Source organism: Procambarus clarkii, chromosome 10 (assembly GCF_040958095.1).
Source record: "Procambarus clarkii isolate CNS0578487 chromosome 10, FALCON_Pclarkii_2.0, whole genome shotgun sequence".
Classification (NCBI taxonomy): Eukaryota; Metazoa; Arthropoda; class Malacostraca; order Decapoda; family Cambaridae; genus Procambarus; species Procambarus clarkii.
Genome location: NC_091159.1, coordinates 25,490,468 through 25,497,827, shown reverse-complemented (window position 1 = coordinate 25,497,827; position 7,360 = coordinate 25,490,468).

Genomic DNA, 7,360 nt, shown 5'->3' with positions numbered 1-7,360 from the left:
TCTCCAGCTTATGTACCAGCCTCTTATGCGGTACTGTGTCAAAGGCTTTCCGACAATTCCAAGAAAATGCAGTCTGCCCAGCCCTCTCTTTCTTGCTTAATCTGTGTTACCTGGTCATAAAATTCTATTAAGCCAGTCAGGCAAGATTTACCCTCCCTGAACCCATGTTGTCGATTTGTCACGAAGTCCCTTCTCTCCAGATGTGCTACCAGGCTTTTTCTCACGATCTTCTCCATCACCTTGCATGGTATACAAGTTAAGGACACTGGCCTGTAGTTCAGTGCCTCTTGCCTGTCGCCCTTTTTGTATATTGGGACCACATTCGCCGTCTTCCATATTCTCTGGCAGGTCTCCCGTCTGTGTGTGTGTGTGAGTGTGTGTGTGTGTGTGTGTGTGTGTGTGTGTGTGTGTGTGTGTGTGTGTGTGTGTGTGTGTGTGTGTGTGTGTGTGTGTGTGTGTGTGTGTGTGTGTGTGTGTGTGTGTGTGTGTGTGTGTGTGTGTGTGTGTGTGTGTGTGTGTGTGTGTGTGTGTGTGTGTGTGTGTGTGACACGACAGTGAAGGCAGGTTCCTTCTCCAGGGACTTGCTCCCCTTCGATGGAAAAATATCCACACAAATTAAGGATTCAAGAGCAGAACTTTAATGAGTTTCTGACGACACGAGAAGGAGGAGGGAAGGGAAGGAGGGGAGGGAAGAACGGGAGGGAAAGGAAGGAGGAGGATGATGTTAAGAAGGAAGGTAAGGAAGAAGAGGGAAGAGAAGGAGGGAGAGGGAATAGAAAGAAGAAGGAAGGGAAGGAGAAAGAGGGAAGGGAAGAAGGAAGAAGAAAGGGAGGGGAAGAGTGTGTTGATAACAAGAGGCATGCAGACTGGTGTAGGAGGGGGGGGGTAGAGGCTGGGGAGGAACAAGAGTAGTGGGGCCCAAGAGTAATAAAACTACTCCAACAAACATGTTGTTGTTGTTGTTGTTGTACAGGAGAGTCTGACACTCACAATAATACAACCCATCCTCTTAATGGGTTGTATAATGGCTTAATATTACTCAGGGTTCGAGATATGTTCTCCTGCATATAGTTGGCTTATTGAGTACTCCACCAAAGTATGTGATTAATGTGCGTTTACAAAGGTGAAATGTGTGTGTGTGTGTGTAATCCTATAACCACTTTACACATATACTCCAATATATTTACGTCTCTTTAACTTTGACGGGGTAATATAGCTGCTATAGAAACTAGTGTGCCATTAAGCTCCTAACCACAGGTGATGAAAGTGTTTTTACAAGCTCAGGTTATAGTTACATAACATATAATGTATAACTGATGCATTACAAAGTCACTCTTGGGTACAGGTCTAGAGTATGCCAGTATTCAGATTATATTTAAAGAGTTCAACATATCTCAACCCATATCTGATCCTAGCTGAAAATAGGTACCAGGGAATTAGGCAATTTAATCTACCCTAAAATTGTGAGGCAGCATCCTGGGGAGGCTCTGATGTTCCACCATGGGAAGGACCTCGATACAAGACTAAAGTACACAGGCTTCCTGTCCCCGAGAGGAGAACGAGAGTAAATTAACTAAACATGAGCCGTCCGTCGTAATCACAGTGTGAATCTTATATAATAAATCATGTTTTTTGGGATGAGTATGAAGGCAATTTAAAATTAATGCTTAAAGCCATTTTGGTGCTAAAATAATTGGACGATGGGGCCTGACAGCTGAGAGGACAGCGCTTCGGCTTCGTAGTCCTGAGGTTCCGGGTTCGATCCCCGGTGGAGGCGGAAACAAATGGGCATAGTTTCTTTAACTCTGATGCCCCTGTTACCTAGCAGTAAATAGGTACCTGGGAGTTAGACAGCTGCTACGGGCTGCTTCCTGGGGATGTGTAACAAAAATGGAGGCCTGGTTGAGGACCGGGCCGCGGGGACGCTAAGCCCCGAAATCATCTCAAGATAGATGGCTTGAGACCAGTAACCTATTCATCCTTTTTAATAAATGGTTCCACATTTGCAACTCAAGAAGGTGTTGATGCATTGCAATTAGTGACATATTGAAGATGTTTACCATGGGGTAAACCAAGTCCTTTTGTGCATTCTTTCAGTACTTTAGAATATATTTTGTCATGACCTGTGGACCTATTTTGCTTTATTTGTTACTATATAAGGTACCCGGAAGGGTCCAGGCTGACCCGAAAATGTTGCGCCAATTAAGTACTGGTTACCCCCATCAGAACAGGCAGTTTGTGTGTACATATTTAAATACAATAATATAATGAAAAGTATTTAAAATCTACGGACTCTGCCCTGCACATTTCACTTCAATCGACTTCATGAAGATATGGGGACCGGATCCCGACCCAACTATGACCATCCCATTACACCTACCAGTCACCCTGCAAAAGTTTGGTGCCACAAGCCACGAGCATCAGGCCTTCAACCTTGGACAGACATTCTCGTTTATAGATATTAACATTTTAATATTAATTATTATATATCATATTTAATATATATATATTTAATATATAATTATTATATATAATTATTATAGATATTAATTAGATATATCGAGTTATTATGTAACAAAGATTGAAATAAAATTCTTATTAAGAATGCCTACAGTTTCTCCTTTATTATCAGCGATGGGTAACGTCTAACTTCCTTCTTTAACTAGATTTTGGAACAGTACGAAGTAGCTTTAACCTTTGGCATTATTCCCCAAGCCATCCTCGCTTAATTCCTGCTTGCTTTCCTTATTTCCTTTAAAGATTTCCTTGTTTCCTTTTGGAGTGAAAATCTTTCCGTTTCTGATGTCACAAACAAATATGTCCGCTAACTAATATCTACCTGCCCTTCCAATGAGAGTATTTAGTCTACCGTCACTCGGAAGAGATCGGGTTGGATGCGGCCATGTTGTTCTAGGTAATGTCAAACTGGGTCAGGTGGGGGTGGATGGCAGTGTTCTTGAGCACAAACACCACACAATGTTCCCAGCCGCCCATAAAAACTCATCTTATTAATCGTTAAACATGCCTCCCGAGCCAGTAGACTCTGGCAACCATATATTAATCCGGGCCAGCCCAAGGACTCTCGCCGATCTGCTCACACTACCTGATTTGTGACGGCACTTACCCGTCTCACGGGGAAATTACCTTTGAGCTTCGCTTTGCGCACCGCGCCCTTCACCTCACTTTATCGCCCTACGTCTGGCAGACGAGATTTACCGTACGATCAACCCGACGAGCCAAGATGACGTAAATAGCGACGCGGCATCGTGATGGCCGCATTTTTCCTCTGCGGCGTTGAGTCACTCGTTCATGCTCACATATGCTCATAAACGTTCACCTGAGTTTACGGTCGTCTCAAGTGTTCACTCGCACTCATAAATTCACTCGCAGCCCCAAACATTCACCAAAATATCTCCGCTACTGCCATGTCATAGTACTAGTGTACTACACAGTACTACACAGTACTGCATAGTACTTTTCCAACAACAGATTTCTTCAATAATTAGAACCTCGGAAGGTTCTAATTAGTTGTAATCTAGCTTCTAGTGTCAACTAGAAAACTAGTGGGTACGGCCGTCATCTTGTCACGTATACTAGTGTATTACTCTGAACACAGCTACACATCCTGTATTGTGTTCCAGCACAGAGTATTGTTACTATTATCGCAGATGTGGCCAAAGGCAGCCCCCAGCTACCGCAGGTGTGGCCACAGGCAGCCCCCAGCTACCGCAGGTGTGGCCACAGGCAGCCCCCAGCTACCGCAGGTGTGGCCACAGGCAGCCCCCAGCTACCGCAGGTGTGGCCACAGGCAGCCCCCAGCTACCGCAGGTGTGGCCACAGCCAGCCCCCAGCTACCGCAGGTGTGGCCACAGCCAGCCACAGCAGGGAAACACCTGGTACCAGTACCAGGACACAAAGTCAGTAGTCTATTATGCATCTTAACTATTAACAACAAGTGTGTTTACATTACATATTAAACTTTCGTAGTTCTAATTTGCTTTCTTGAACGAATTTACTTTATTTAATTAATTATGCAGCACATATTCACCCTTTTAGCAGTGGAACTCGTACCCATCTTTTGGGGTACATGGCCCAAACGTTCCGGTTACATAATGGGTTCAGGTACCGGATCCCGGTGGTCTGTAAACTAATCAACCAATTGTGGTGCGCTAATTACATATAATTTTCAATCTGGCAATGCAATGGCAGCAGATTACACAGTGTCGAAGCACTACATATCAAACGACAATATGAGGTTAGTCCCAGGCAATCAACTTCATATCTAGTCACCCCACCTAGTACCCCAGCCAACATTAACCTCACCTAGTACCCCAGCCAACATTAACCACCACCTCACCTAGTACCCCAGCCAACATTAACCACCACCTCACCTAGTACCCCAGCCAACATTAACCTCACCTAGTACCCCAGCCAACATTAACCTCACCTAGTACCCCAGCCAACATTAACCTCACCTAGTACCCCAGCCAACATTAACCTCACCTAGTACCCCAGCCAACATTAACCTCACCTAGTACCCCAGCCAACATTAACCTCACCTAGTACCCCAGCCAACATTAACCTCACCTTGTACCCCAGCCAACATTAACCTCACCTAGTACCCCAGCCCACATTAACCTCACCTAGTACCCCAGCCCACATTAACCTCACCTAGTACCCCAGCCCACATTAACCTCACCTAGTACCCCAGCCAACATTAACCACTACCTCACCTCATAATAACCTAGGTTATAAATACTGTAGCGTCAGTTCCCCTTGCATCTACTTCTACCTCTACCTCCGTAGATATTGAGAGCCTCACTGGAATGCATCATTTAGCGTCAGTCCAATAACATTGCATAATAAACTTTTGGAGAGTTAATTTTTCAAGTAGAATAATATTTTTGTTAACGAGGACTACACAATACCAATAAAAGACCACAAGTTGTCTCACTAATAACCAAACACTTGCTTGGAAAACCTGTTTATAACAAAAGAAAAAACTTATATTCTTCTTCAAAATCAGAGTGAAAATAAGTAAATGTACAAATGATATGAATCAAAAGGAAACACTATTAAGATAACACAAGTTAAATGTAAAATAATCGAAGATAAAAAAATAAAGATTCGAGAAGAAAAACAAAGAATCAAGGACAAAAAAACAAAGAAAATGTAGGACCAACTTATAGGACAGACTTTACTAAACATGTGTGTATCAAGTTAAACAAGCCAATCCACAAATCATCAGCATTAAATTAAGGCTTATTAGCACAAAAACTTTACAAAATTCTTAAAAAAAAGGTAACTTTTACTGGAAGGGAAGGGAACTATCAGGATAAAACGGAAAGCCATTACGACTATATAGCCCTGGGAAATGGTCAGGATAAGGATTTGGGATGGGACGGGGGGAAAGGAATGGTGCCCAACCAATTGGACGGTCGGGGATTGAACGCCGACCTGCATGAAGCGAGACCGTCGCTCTACCGTCCATCCCAAGTGGTTGGACCACTTTTGCTGGAGGCATTAACCAAAATCTTAAAATCCGTAATTTTCAAGAAATGTCCAGAAACCCTCCGAGGTTCTAATTAGTGAAGAAGTCTCTGGGTGGAGAAGCCGAGTAGGACTAAGAAAAATTGAGAAAAAATTAAGAAATTACGTTGGGAAAAAAACCTAACGTTTATAGATTCATATTTTACGGTGAATGAAAGTAGGTCTGATATAAACAATATTATAATACTCTTATTATAATAAAAATTATTAATTATTATTATTATTATTATTTACATAGAGAAAAACGGGATATATAATTTGTCTAACGCAAATTACTGCCCGTAGCAAATTAATTTCCCAAACACAATTTTAATTAAATTTGTAGGCAACTAAATTAACAAATTAGTTTACTTATAATGTGATATTAATGACCACCAAAGGGAAGTGCTATCAAGCGCACATCTCCAGAGGACATTACTCACCACAAGCCACCACTTATTAATGACCAGATATTGATCAATCACGGCACTGTGATTACCCAATCCCTGGACTGCTGGGTGGGGGGGGGGGAGGTCCCCAGTGTGGCACGTAGTAGTGCCTTGAGATGATTTCGGGGCTTTTAGTGTCCCCGCGGCCCGGTCCTCGACCAAGCCTCCACCCCCAGGAAGCAGCCCGTGACAGCTGACTAACACCCAGGTACCTATTTTACTGCTAGGTAACAGGAGCATAGGGTGAAAGAAACTCTGCCCATTACTTTTCGCCGGCGCCTGGGATCGAACCCAGGACCACAGGATCACAAGTCCAGCGTGCTGTCCGCTCTGGTGCCACGTGAAACACGTGGGAACGTTTATAACCCGTTGAAGTTTCTAAGAACATGGCATTTCAAGAACCTGTCACCGGCAGTCATAGGAGTTAAGATGTTTGTCACAGGATCTACAACAGTTGTGGGTACTAGCAGCTAAGACGAGGGGCGGGGGGGGGGGGGTGTTGTCAATCCTACACAAGACTATTCCACTCAAAAGTGCTCTTCCGATTATTTAAAACAACAAATATCGTAATGTTAGGATGTATTACCTTAAGGTTAGGCTGTGTTACCTACAGTTGGGTAAGGTTAGGGTAGGGTAGGATAGGTCGGATAAGGTTAGGGCAGGTTTTAATATCCGTTGTCTTTGAGTACGATGCGACCTGTGTCAACTATAAATGGCTATAGAGACAATGATGTGTGTGTCGCCTCTGCACTCATGACACCCACATTCGTACTCTACAAAAACGAGATACGCGTTGCTCTCATATTTATGAGCCTTACTCACATACACAAAACACTAACAGGGGGGTTGGTCACTGTCGTAAACACCACCATTTCCACACATTAAGTGTATCATGACATACTTAACAACTCCACACAAATTTGAAAGACACGCAGGGCTATATTACTGTCTAGTCTTCATATATTTACGGTGTAATATATATATATATATATATATATATATATATATATATATATATATATATATATATATATATATATATATGTCTGTGTTTGTGTTTATTAAAGGTTGGAAGCCAAATGCTTGGGGCTAGGTTCACTAAATTTTGCAGGGTGACTGGTGGGTGGAAGTGGATGGTCATAGTAGGGTCGGGATCAGCTCCTAATCCGCCTTCAGTCTGTGGTGATGAAATATGCATATACATGTTTAAGTACGTGTGTGGAGGGAGGGGAAGCCCGCCCGTACTATTTGATAGGCATTATGGGTCGATAGCGCCAAAAATGGTCGTATCTGCCTATCAGTGACTACGGGAAAGTGAGGTCTAACTCAGTATGCCCCGCCTACGAGCCCTATTGTATCAGCTGCATTACAACTTAACTATT